General features: G+C 43.3%; 1 non-coding gene across 1 annotated transcript; it reads left to right on the forward strand.

The window, feature by feature from the left end:
* The first annotated feature begins 10,385 nt into the window (after positions 1–10,385).
* Positions 10,386–10,469, forward strand: Trnas-gga (transfer RNA serine (anticodon GGA)). Its single transcript is given in 2 exon segments — positions 10,386–10,425; positions 10,435–10,469. It is a non-coding gene; the product is annotated as a tRNA-Ser (tRNA).
* The last annotated feature ends 2,805 nt before the right edge of the window (positions 10,470–13,274 follow it).

Raw genomic sequence — 13,274 nt, forward strand, 5'->3', positions numbered from 1 at the left:
TAACGGTGTGCGGGACCGTAGCCCAGCTTTATGGAGACGGTTGCGAATGGTCCTCGCCGATACCCCAGGAGCAACAGTGTCCCTAATTTGCTGGGAAGTGGCGGTGCGGTCCCCTACGGCACTGCGTAGGATCCTACGGTCTTGGCGTGCATCCGTGCGTCGCTGCGGTCCGGTCCCAGGTCGACGGGCACGTTCACCTTCCCCCGACCACTGGCGACAACATCGATGTACTGTGGAGACCTCACGCCCCACGTGTTGAGCAATTCGGTGGTACATCCGCCCGGCCTCCCGCATGCCCACTATACGTCCTCGCTCAAAGTCCGTCAACTGCACATACGGTTCACGTCCACGCTGTCGCGGCATGCTACCAGTGTTAAAGACTGCGATGGAGCTCCGTATGCCACGGCAAACTGGCTGACACTGACGGCGGCGGTGCACAAATGCTGCGCAGCTAGCGCCATTCGACGGCCAACACCGCGGTTCCTGGTGTGTCCGCTGTGCCGTGCGTGTGATCATTGCTTGTACAGCCCTCTCGCAGTGTCCGGAGCAAGTATGGTGGGTCTGACACACCGGTGTCAATGTGTTCTTTTTTCCATTTCCAGGAGTGTATATTCTCTAACGAAATTCGTTACAAATAACCCACCTCAATTCGCGAAGAACAGTGATGTTCACACGTACAACACTAGAGGGAAAAATGACCTTTCCTATCCGTCATTGAAGCTGTCAGTTGCTCAAAAAGGAGTACATTATTCAGTAACAAAAGTCTTTGATCATTTGCCCAACAGCATAAAGTGTTTGGCAGGTAGCAGATCAAGTTTTAAATGTAGCTTAAAATCATTTCTTTTGGACGACTCCTTCTATTCCATGGAGGAGTTTCTGTTTCAGAACTGGTAAAAAAAATATTAATAATTTGTACCTCTACATGTAGTTGCATGTGTAGAACTAAAAATTTCAGTAATATTAATATTAGCACTATTCATGTGTGTATATATAACTTGTAATTTGACTTGTTCACACATAATGTCGATAAAATAATCGGGAAAATGATCTACAGAACAATACATAACTAAAACTAAAATTAAAAACTAAAACTCCCATGCACTCTGGCGGTGGGATCTACTAGTGACTTCAGACTTTCGCAACTTCACCTTTCATGGGCTCTTTTCTTCTGGCCCGACACCTGAATACTTAGTGTTCCGTTGTACCTAGCCTTTCCTACGAGACTCTACTTTGTCACTAGTATGACAGTATCCCTCAGCTTCCGAAATGTCATTTTGCTTCCCTTACAGTCTTGGTGGCTCGTTCACTCCCCCGTGCTGCGATAGCGTCTGTGCTTGCCGCTACTTGCGCAGGATATCCACCTAGTTGGCGGTCTACTGATCACTGACACAGGCCTTTCGGCTTTCGGGAGCTGCCAAAGTAGAAGTTGGACGAATTTTTAGTGTCGGTCGGGAATGCTATTCTGGGGTATAACATCTTGATCCTCCTTCAAAAAATTCGTCTCGGATTTTTCGGTTTCAAGTACCTGTAATAAACTCATTATACGTATTTGGCGTCAGTAGTTACTTATTATAGAACTATAATTATTCTTCCAATACCATACAGCTTAGTTACATGATTTTCATAGGTTGATGTATGGAAGCGATAACAGAGGCCTTTGCACGCTAGCACATTTATTCATATACTTACCCGTATAGGTTACTCTGTCAGTTTGCACATAATTCCCTTGCTGTGTCTGAGCTTTATTTACAGACCAATCAATGGGTATTTGATATCGTCACAAGTCATACAATTTGTTGTTATTTTGCCATCCTGTAATTCCACTCTGATCACATCTGTTGATTTTCTCTGTTCATAACAGCTTACTGTAACATTTTCCTCTGAAAAAAAGTAAGTGTAGCCAGTGGGTGACTATTCTCTGGAACTGAGGAAACAGCGTTAACACTTGCTTCGGTTTTTATCGGGAATAACTGGACCGCACATGCCAGTACGTCAGCCTGTGTCACCTCCGAGCGGTTCTAGGCGCTTCAGTCTGGAACCGCGTGACCGCTACGGTCGCAGATTCGAATCCTGCCTCGGGCATAGATGTCTGTAATGTCCTTAGGTTAGTTAGGTTTAAGTAGTTTTAAGTTCTAGGGGGCTGCTGACCACTGCAGTTAAGTCCCATAGTGCTCAGGAGGAGTAATTTGAAGTTCGAGTTGAAACAAAGAAAATGAGTGACTTATTTCTGTTGCCGTCGCATATAAATGCTAATATCACAGATGAGTGATATTTAACCCACCTGTGAGCTACACTGGTACGATGAAAGTACATAGTGAACGCAATTACAGGAGAACCTTTTGAAACAGTGTAATTTCGTATGCGAAACAGACGGCTGTGAAACGGTGTAATTGCTCAGGTATGTCTCCACCTGTCGTCTGTAACGGTGCAAAAGCGTGGCGCCCTGCGACAGAACCCTCGCGCTCGGCGATGCTTCCAACAGCAAGGCGTCGAGATGCGCGAGGCAGAGGTCACAGGTCAAACCTTGGTGTGAGATGTAAGGAGGATTGAGGACGTCTCATTCACACCAAACTTCACCACCCTTCTTCTGAACGTCACCGTGGACGCGCCACACGGTGGGAAGCTCAAAGCACCCATTCTTACCAGTAATTCACCCCTTTGTTTGAAGCCTCTCCGATTGACGTCAGAAGCGCGATGACCAGCGTAAAAATCTCTCTGGGTTATTATGAGTGCCCGAGGAAAACATTTAGAACACATTGCCACCCACAATCTACACGAAAATGCCTCAGGAACCGGCATAAAGGGCGTCAGTGAAACTACCCCTTCCCTAGGGGTGTTCATTTTCACACATTTCTCGCTCGAAAAGTACAGTTTCCAGTGAGATGCAGAACAGGTCACGTTACTGGCACTTTCTTACTCTGTTGACGTACCCTGAAGGATTTAAAATTCTTCTAAGTCCATCGCGGTGCTGTAATCCCATATAGCGTGATCTCACCGGTCACAAGTTTTACTGGAAGCACTATGGACCGTTTAAAACCATTCGACGAAATTTGAATATGCTCCGAAGCAATAAAGCATGTTTACACTTTTCCATCCTTCCTTTTTTGAGGCCCCTTGTGGAGTATGTATAGGCGGATTCGACATAGAAACACACCTGTGTAAGACGGCAAAGGGTGTCTCTAAGACTTCGCAGTCGGGCAACACCATCAGAACCACCTGCGCACCTTTGTTGGGCACATTAAAAATGTTGTACAGACACATTCATCCACCGAACGCTACACACCAGGCAACCGTTGCGAGACGCCTCTGATTTCGTGTGCAGAGTATCTCTCTACAGAGACATGTTTTGAAACGCACAACAAAGTTTCTCAAGTAACACCAATGGTGTCGCCGAGGAGGGGTCTTACAGGAGGGTTGCCATTACATTTTCATTATGTCAAGTGTCGCACCCCTCCATCAAGCTTTTGCACCTTTACAAAGAAATGTTGGTGTCAATACTGAGCCAAATTTCAAATTCCTGCGTCATAATGGGAGACGATTACTGGAATTCAAAAAAACTTATCCTTTAGTTACGTTGCACAAGGTATTAATGGTACAGAATAAGAAAAGCGGGATAGTAGCTTAGTAACACCTATAGTCTTGAAATAGTCTAAAATAATGTTCTCCACAAATGGAACCATTTACGAAAACAGATACGACGCATGAATTCGCCAGAATTCGAACTACAGTGAAGGTGAGTAATAGAGAAAAAGTGGAATGTCTCACATCGTTGTCCCTATGACGGAATTTCGAAGTGTAAAAGTGCAAGTTGTCAGTGGTATGTTGTGAAGAAACGATAAACAGCGCTCCTGAAGATAAGCATACTTGATACAGTAACAAGAAACAAAAAAAAAAAAACGAAAAAAAAGGACTAAGAAAATACGGTATAGCAGTTAATGAAGCAACCATGCCTCTTGGGTAGCGGATAACAGTGATGAAGCTTTTATTCTAGATCGATTCCAGAGATTATAAATATCCTGCATCCAACCATCGGACCAAGTACGTGTTAATGTTTCATCTTAGTTCCTCATCAACTGTTACGGAGTAGGAAATCGTAAGGTGGCACTACGGACATCTTACTGTAGAAAAATAGAGGACGATTTGAGATAGAGATATAAAACATCCGGTTACCTAAGTATGAGTCAAATAGCACTGCAAATGACAGGTGAAAAATTAATAGCTCTGCTAAATTTATTATAATAGCAGGAAATATTACTGAGTCGTGTCACTACCGTTGCATATGATTATTGCAAGAATTATTGTGAACTTTTCAAAGGACATGTTTATACGCAGCCATCTGGACTATTTTTTGTCATATTTGGCTTACAGTAACGTATAATTCGTGGTGTTGTTATTGTAATTTGAAGTGTCTATCGGTTCCGCAGACAGACAATATTCCGTTAGAATAAGGCGGAAGCTGCATTGGTATTTGAGACTGTATATTTCAGGATCAACTCGTTATAAGAGTGGCCGGACAGAGACGGAATCTGTACCAAATTCCGTGCACGCGTTTGGGTGTTCTGAGGAGCAATGGATACTCCGCAAGTTATATTAGAAATGTATCAGAGCCAAACACTCGGCGAAGTAAGGAATCACAAAAAGAAATGTCGGGTACGGCCTTTCTGCCATACATTCCCAGAGAGACTGACAGTATCGGCCATATATTGCGCAAACACGGCGTAAAGACGGTTTTCAAACCGATAAGGAAGATCAAAGAGTGTCTTAGATCGGCAAAGGAGAAAAGCGACCAACTTGCAATGTCAGGAATATACCGTAAATGATACAAATGCGGAAAAGTTTAGACCGCAATGACTGGACGATCAATTAACACCAGAATCAAAGAACATAAGCGACATTGCAGGTTGGGGCAGGTGGAGAAATCAGCCGTGGCAGAGCACGCACTGAGTGACGCCGACCTCGTAATGAAGTTCGCCGACACGGAAGTTCTGGCTGTAGGGAAGCGCTTGTTCAGAGAAGCTGTACAAATACAAAAACACGCAAACAGTTTCAACAAGAAAGAGGAAAGCCTTAAGGTAAACGCATCCTGGCTTCCTGTACGGCAGCGAACGACTGTCGCAGGTAGCAAGAGGAGAACCGCACCGGAAATGACCGAGGAGAAGCCCTCGGACGTTGGTGCGTCCGGTACATTGTAAGTAGGCTGTTTAGGTTTTTCTGTTGGTAACGCCATGTAGCGTTCTATATGAAAATCACAGACTGTGCTGTGTGAAGGCTGTGGTTGATTTGCATTGTTGGAGTAACATTCGCCATTGTAGTGTTGGGCAGTTGGCTGTTAACAGCGCGTAGCGTTGCGCAGTTGGAGGTGAGCCGCCAGCAGTGGTGGATTTGGGGAGAGAGAGGGCGGCGTTTTGAGAGCGGATGATCTGGATGTGTTTCCGCCAGAAAGAGTAAATTTGTAAGACTGGATGTCTTGAACTGCTATATATATTATGACTTTTAAACACTATTAAGGTAAATACATTGTTTGTTCTCTATCAAAATCTATCATTTGGTAACTATGCCTATCAGTAGTTAGTGCCTTCAGTAGTCTGAATCTTTTATATAGCTGGCAGTAGTGGCGCTCGCTGTATTGCAGTAGTTCGAGTAACGAAGATTTTTGTGAGATAAGTGATTTGTGAAAGGTATAGGTTAATGTTAGTCAGGGCCATTCTTTTGTAGGGATTATTGAAAGTCAGATTGCGATGCGCTAAAAATATTGTGTGTCAGTTTAGAATTGATCGAATAGGCAAAGAGCGAAATGTCTAAGTACGTTCAGTTCTGCTTAACTGTTTGAAAATCAAATAATGTAAGAGGTTTATCAGCACAGTAATTCAATAAGTTTTCTAAGGGGACGTTTCAACATATAGTCTGCGGCCGCGAGCTCTGCTCCAGTTCACCACAGGCAATGGAGGGTGAAGCTTTGACAATGCCAGCCACTGTCTGGCGAATCGTCAGTAAAATCATTAGATGAACGTAGGCTGAAGAACCCGAGACAGAAGCCAACAGGTAGTTTGTCAACAAGTAGCCACGAAAGCCTTAACAATTTTGTAAACTCGAATGACTTGCTTGTGTGTGCCACTCGTACCTGGAGGTATTAACCAATCTGAAAACATGCTACTGGTAATACCTATTTGCCTTAAAATTAAGTATATGCTGATGTAATGTTGTTCAGTACACCGACACACATCTAGGACAAAGGAAGTCGGCCATCTACGCAGCTCCGTCATGAGGTCAACAGCTGCTAGTTGCAGTTCGTAACAATGTGGTGTGCTGAGTGACTGATATTTGTTTGCTTTGTTGTTTTGTATTTTGTTACGGCGACCCTCAGCCGTAGGGACCTACATAGTATGTTAAAAGTGTCGTTCGTTAGACTGTAGAAACCTGTAGAGTTGGCTCAGTTTTATGGAATACTAAAGAAGTTACTAGCACCCAGTTAGGTGACTGTACCATAATTTATCTGGGTATGACTTGCCATGTTTTCTATCTGTGTCAAATATGTGTAGTGCGTGCAGGAGGGTTGCTCACGAATCACACCAGTGCACCGAATTTCGGTGGGATATTATAGGACATAAGGATTAAATATGGTTTAATTCCTTTTTTTGCCTATTGTGTGTGTCGTTTTCTTCTTTTCCGATATAACGGTAGATGGAGTTTACACAAATGCCAGAAACACGGGCAGAGACTCCTAATGAAACAGTTAAAGTTTCACTGCGGCAGATATCAGGGTTGTTAAAACTACAATGTAACAGGGGCAAGAGAATGAAGCATTAGACAGGAGAACAGTGCAGTGGAGAACGTTTGGAGACAAGGACTCCCTGAATCACGACAAAATAAAACCGTACTGAGAGTTCCTGCCTATTCTATCGATCCTGTAGCAACTAACCTCACAGCACCAATTTCGGAGAAAGCAACTGAACATCTCTTTTTTTGTCAGTGATGTGGAGCTTACCACGAAATTAGGACAATGGTCGGAAGATACGTCCCTGAATATGAGTAAATTAAGGATAGTGGGTGACTCTAAACGTGCATTATGTGCTATGAGATCCTCAGTAAGACCTCAACATTTGATGAATTGACTAACGGTCTATTACAGTGCTACCGGGAGCAGAATAGCGCGAGGTTCTTTAGGCTCGATGGACTAGTGCAGAAACACGTTGAATCAGTGGACTCCTTGTCTGACAGGATTAGAAATCTGTACTCGCAAACGTGTAAAGTAGTGCAGAATGCGGATGCCGATAAAGTAATTCTTCGTTAGGCAGATAATAGGGCTCTGGGTGTTTCTGGGAGGTATGAAGCCAGAGTGATCACGGCTTTTTTTTTCCTGGAGTGAAGTGTCCTAGATGTGGGCGTGCAGGCCACATCGTGAAACACTTTCGTCAGCCCGAATGTTGGGAGGAGGGCCGTAAGGTGTGTTGGAAGAAAACACGAGACAACGAACATCCTAATAATCGTTCGTTGATAGGTAATGGCGGTACCGCATCCCTCGAACGCCATTCCCAGTAGAACACGAGACTGCAGAAACGTATGCAGAGACGGACCGTTGCTTGGTAGGCAAAGTAGGTTGTAGGGAACAGAAATTTTCTAGTGGACGCAGGTGCTCACATGTCACTCTGGATCTCTTGGGCAGAAAGAGCCTGCGGTCGCCACCGGAGTAGGTTACGCGGAGTAGGTGATAATGAAGTTAAGTAATTGACGACAACGCTGTTCAGTTTTATAGTCTAAAGTAGGTGGTTTATCGAGATCATGTAAAAGTATTAGTGCATTAGGTGAAGGGTATTGTGCGATCCTAGCACCCTGCTTTCTTGTTAAACATCACACAAAACCTGACCTTTCGCAGCGTAGAACTGAACTTGGTGGGACATTGTTTTCACTAGGGGCCACAGTTACAAATGTTACAATGTAACAAGGTTCACTGATCGTGGACTGGTAACAAATAAACTGCGGACGTGGCTACTAAAACTGAATTCACGTGATTTGATAGCGCAAGGTGCAAGGAAATTGATCAGGTCGAGCATAGATACGGACTTATGTAACGGTTTATCATATTTTGTAGAGCCTGTGGAAACTAAAGAAGAATTGGGTAGGGCACACTGCTTTTTTATGCAGAAGTATAGCACGCGTCAGTGACATGGATGAAGATTTTGCGGTTCCGATCAGTCAGTTTTCGTAAAGACGAAATGAGACTGCCAAAGGGTTTACTAACTGATAATTTACGTATTTTGTAGGAAGATGACCTGGATAGGTCAAGTGAGGATCTCTGCCGCAAGCAAACCGTCAATGCATCTCCATTACGCGAGAAAGTGATAGATTTGGAGGGAAATGATAGAGAACAATGGAAGCTTTGTTATGACAGTTCATGGATATTTTAATCCGAGAGGTCCGTCACCAGCAACGCCGCTCACACAACACAGAATACCAACAGGTAGTAATGCTCTAGTGCACAGTAACCCACATCAAGTTCCGAAATACGTGCAACTGATAATGGAAGAATTTATAGATGAGTAGACAACTGACTGTATTATTGAGTGTAGTGACGTTCCCTGGGCCAGCGCCAGTAATTCTGGTCGCGAAAAAGTCACCTAACGTCTCTAAAAAATACAGATTTTGCTGTGACTACCGATACCTGAGTGCACGAACGACCAGTGATGTATATCCAGTACCAAACACGAGACTCTCGACAACTTGGGTGACTGTAACTATTTCTCAAGAATGGATTTGAAGAGCGGATACCATCAAATACAAGAAGCGTCAGAGGATCGATTAAAGAGAGCTTTTTTCGACCCGGGGGTCGTTTTCAGTATCGTCGAATATCACTTGGATTCCAGAATGCATCCGCCACTTTTCAGGGATTATTGGATGGTGTACTTAGGGTACTGAAACCTAAACAAAGTTTGACCTATCTGGATAATTTTATTATCATGTGACTTGAAGAGCATGTACGACATTTGGAGAAGGTATTCAAAAGACTAAAAACAGCACGACTAACGCTAAGAATTGTAAATGTATATTTGCAGCTACAGAATTAAATTATCTTGGACATATAATTAGTAAAGAAGTTGTCAAAACAATCTACGTTTGGTCTCAGCAGTTCAGAATTTTTCGCCACCGAAACAGTTAAGCAGCAGTAGAGTTTCATCGGTCACTGTAATTATTGTCGTCGATTCGTAAAGCACTTTGCTGCAATTGCCGTGCCTTTGAACCATTTGTTACGGAAAAGAACAACGAATGGTCTACTGAATGTCAGGCGGCGTTCAATACTCTGTGACGAGCACTGATATGAGATCTTGTTTTGAAGAAGAATTTATTCTGTTTTGCTCTGAATGTTGTCCTAAAGCACAATATAGATCTGGAAAGAGGGCCCTGTAGCGTACGCATACCGACCATTGAGCAAAGCAGAACAAAGTTATTCCGCGACTGAGAAGAGGAAGCTAGCATTAACCTATGATATTACATACTTCTGCAGTATTTTACACGGCCAAAACCTTAAGACAGTGACAGATCACGCAGCTCCCAAATGGTTATTAGGATTGGAGGACCCGTGCAGAAGAATCAGAAGGTAGACGCTCCATCTGAGTGAATTTGATTATGTGGCAATACACAGGCCGGTATAAGGGCGTGCTAACGTCGACAGAGTAGAAGAACTGCAGTTCTACAAACACAGGGCGAGACTGTTGCGAGAGGCTCAACCTGCTGATAACAATTCAAGTCGCACCCTCAGTTCTTGACGCACGACAGCTTGCTGAGCAAACCAGCATAGTGCGGACTATCAGTGGTAGGCAGTACCTCCAGCTTTCTGGAACAAAGTCTTCACACAGTTACATGTGCATGATGGCTGAAGAGTAACTGACACATTAATTGCCCAGAAATTTTGGTGAAGGAGGAAACGACATGTCGAGCAATATGTCAGAAACTGCGTACCAATGAACTTATCTCAGCCACCGACCAATTCTATTACAACGTCTACCGGAAGCATATAAACCGTCTGAGATGCTTGGACTGGACATTTTAGCCCCATTTAATAAAAAAACTTGTGTGAAATAAATACATATTGACTATAATAGACCATTTCCCGCGTTATGCAGTAATGGTTGCAATAGCTGACCAAAAAGGGAGTACAGTTGCTCTAGGGTTAGTTTCGCATTCTTGACACGTTCATTACAGATGAGGGTATCAGTTTCATATCCTATCTTATCTGCAACTGCGTCGATTGCTCCGAATTTGCAAGGTGCTAACAAGCTCCTGGGACGTATATTTAAATTTTGTAACTGCCGTATGCAATTCTGAAGTCCATACGGTTATTCGCCTTTCACCATTCGAAGTAAGGTATGGCAGAAGAATACCATCAGCCGGCCGGGGTGGCCGAGCGGTTCTAGGCGCTACAGTCTGGAACAGCGCGACCGCTAGGGTCGCAGGTTCGAATCCTGCCTCCGGCATGGATGTGTGTGATGTCCTTAGGTTAGTTAGGTTTAAGTAGTTCTAAGTCCGAAGTCTTGCAAACATTGCAGGCCCAGATTATATTGTCTCAGTGCTTATACAGTGTGCGTGTGTAATGAAGGAATGTGCTGCGCATTCCTGTCTGGGGCGCCCTGAAGTGCAGGTTCATCAGCGTAATTGGAAAGATTACCTGTCCTTAGAGCATAATAGTACCTTTCATTCGCGTCGTATGAGTGTTGTGTGTTTAACTGTAAATGGTAATGGCTATAACGGGTGTGTGTTTGGTGGAGTCATGTTGGTTTTGTATGATAATGATGAGAGGAGGGAGAGGGTGAAATCCGGTGCCAGCACACAGCCTACTCCTCTGGAAGAGCACCGAGTGGGCCCGCCGGGCTTTACGTCCCCATCCAACGGACGCATCGCCATCAACAGCGTCACTCATGAGGCCGTGCGGAGAGATTTGGAATTTAATCCAGTCTGGTGATCAGAAACGTTATATCGTTACCCCTCCTGTCCCTTCTGCCGTAAAGGCAAGGTGAAAGCAGCCCACAGCCATGGCGTGCTCAGGCTGTTACCCATGCAATTACTTGCCACGTCCGCAGTTGCTTAACTCCAGTGATCGGACAAGAACCGGCATATTCAACGACGGAAGGATAATGAATATGATGCATCCTGGCGAAGTGAAACTTCTGGCGCGGAGGACAGACGCCAGGAAGTCTTGCCTCACACAGCCGTGACGGACATTACTTAAACTTGCTGACTGCCACGCGGAGTTTGTGGCGCTGATGTCCTTTACGTAAGGGTAATGGATGAGGAAACACGGGAAACACGGTGTTTGGAAGGTCGCTGCTGTCGTCGGTACTTCAATAACGCAGCCCGTTTCCGCTGCCGTATATTAGCTTACGCTTTAATTAATGGAGCATCGCCCTGTCGAGACACGAGAGTGCAGCTACCAGGTTAATGGCATCCACCTCTCCTCCAGCGCCATCAACAAATGAGTCACAGAAATCTACCTTCCTCTGTCTAACACGTCATAGTCTATGTTTCCGAAGTACTAGTTCAAAAATATTTACGTCACCTGATAGCTAATATTTACATTGCTTTCTTCTTATTTTATGCAGAATAGTATTTCTCTGTGTTTGTTTCTTTATAATGCTTAGTCTTGGTTTTTGGAGACCAGGAATCTTTCTCATTATCTACCCTCTACTCTAATTGTACTTCAAAAGTATTTTGTTCTCTTACAACTTTTGGTCTAATTGTGGCTGACATTTTGTGCTAAGCAAAAGATTCACATTTTAGAGCCCATGTTTACTAGATATGTTTTTCTGTTCATACTGTCACCTTTAAAACCTGACTATCCCACTGTCTTAGCAACAACAGCACGGATATATGTATCCACTGTCAGAGGTAACAGGACTAATTTCGCTTTCAACTTTTGACTCGGCCGTTTCCTGACCACGGTCCCTTACCTCAAATTGATACTCTTACGTTTCATCGTCTTTTCTGAAAGTTTGTAATATCATCACGGAATGTTTTAAGCGATTTAAGGAATATAACTGGGATGAAATAACATAAGGTGTTCCACAGGGTTAGATCTTAGGTCCCTTTATGTTCTGTTCTTATCTGAACAAGAAGCTAAACTGACACTGTTTGCTGATGATAAATCATCATTATTAATCCAGTAAAGGAAACTCCAATAGAAAATGACACAAATAATGTCGCTGGAAAAGTTATTGATTGGTTTTCTGCGAACTCTGAACTCTGAAAAAACACAGTAAATCCAATTTTCTACTGCAAGGAGCACACATCAACAGAAGTCAGTAGCCAGGATAGAGCATACTAAGTTTTCGAGTGTACATATACATGAGAATCTTACTTGGAAAATTCATATTCTATATCTGCTAAAGTGACTAGGTTCAGCTATTTTTCCAATTAGAATATCTGTAATTTTGAGAATTTAGAAATTAGCAAGCTAACACACTTTGCATACTTTCACTTTCTAATGTCACACGGAATAATATTTTGGGGTAACTCAACACTTAGGAAAAAAGTATTCACTGCTCAAAAGAAAGTGGTTAGAATAATGTGTGGGGCTCATAGTCGCATATTTTGCAGGCATCTCTTTAAAAGGCTAGGAAATCTTAAAACAGTGTCACAGTATATTTACTCAGGAATGAAAATTGTTCTCAGCAACATGCGCGAGTTTAAAATAAATACTTACACTACCTTCTACTTAACCTGCCTTACCACAGGAGGAGTAAAATATGTAAAACGTTTCGATAAATTACCAGATGAAATAAAATGTCTGACAGACAGCAGTAATAGTTTAAAAAAATAGAAATCATATCTCCTTGACAACTCATTCTATATCATAGATGAATTCTGGAATAGGAATAAATAAATCTTTAGGTATAATATATGCACTTAGTGAAATTTAAGGGTATGGGGTAGGTAATAAAAATTTTAAGCCTAAAAAAACCTTGACTAATGTTTGCATTTCATATGCACTTGTCACGTTGCATAACGGTTACCGTGAGACTGATCAGTGGAACATGTAACTAACTGCCCTCCGTTGTGGTCGAGCGGTTCTAGGTGCTTTAGTCTGGAACCGCGCTGCTGCTACGGTCGCAGGTTCGAATCCTGCCTTGGGCATGGATGTGTGTGATGGCCTTAGCTTAGTTAGGTTTAAGTAGTTATAAGCGTAGGGGACTGATGACCTCACATTTCAAGTCCCATAGTGCTTAGAACCATTTGAACCATTTGAACATAGCTAACACCTGTGCGTCTGGCGGATAGTTGCTGTG

Source organism: Schistocerca cancellata, unplaced genomic scaffold, assembly GCF_023864275.1.
Source record: "Schistocerca cancellata isolate TAMUIC-IGC-003103 unplaced genomic scaffold, iqSchCanc2.1 HiC_scaffold_1104, whole genome shotgun sequence".
Classification (NCBI taxonomy): Eukaryota; Metazoa; Arthropoda; class Insecta; order Orthoptera; family Acrididae; genus Schistocerca; species Schistocerca cancellata.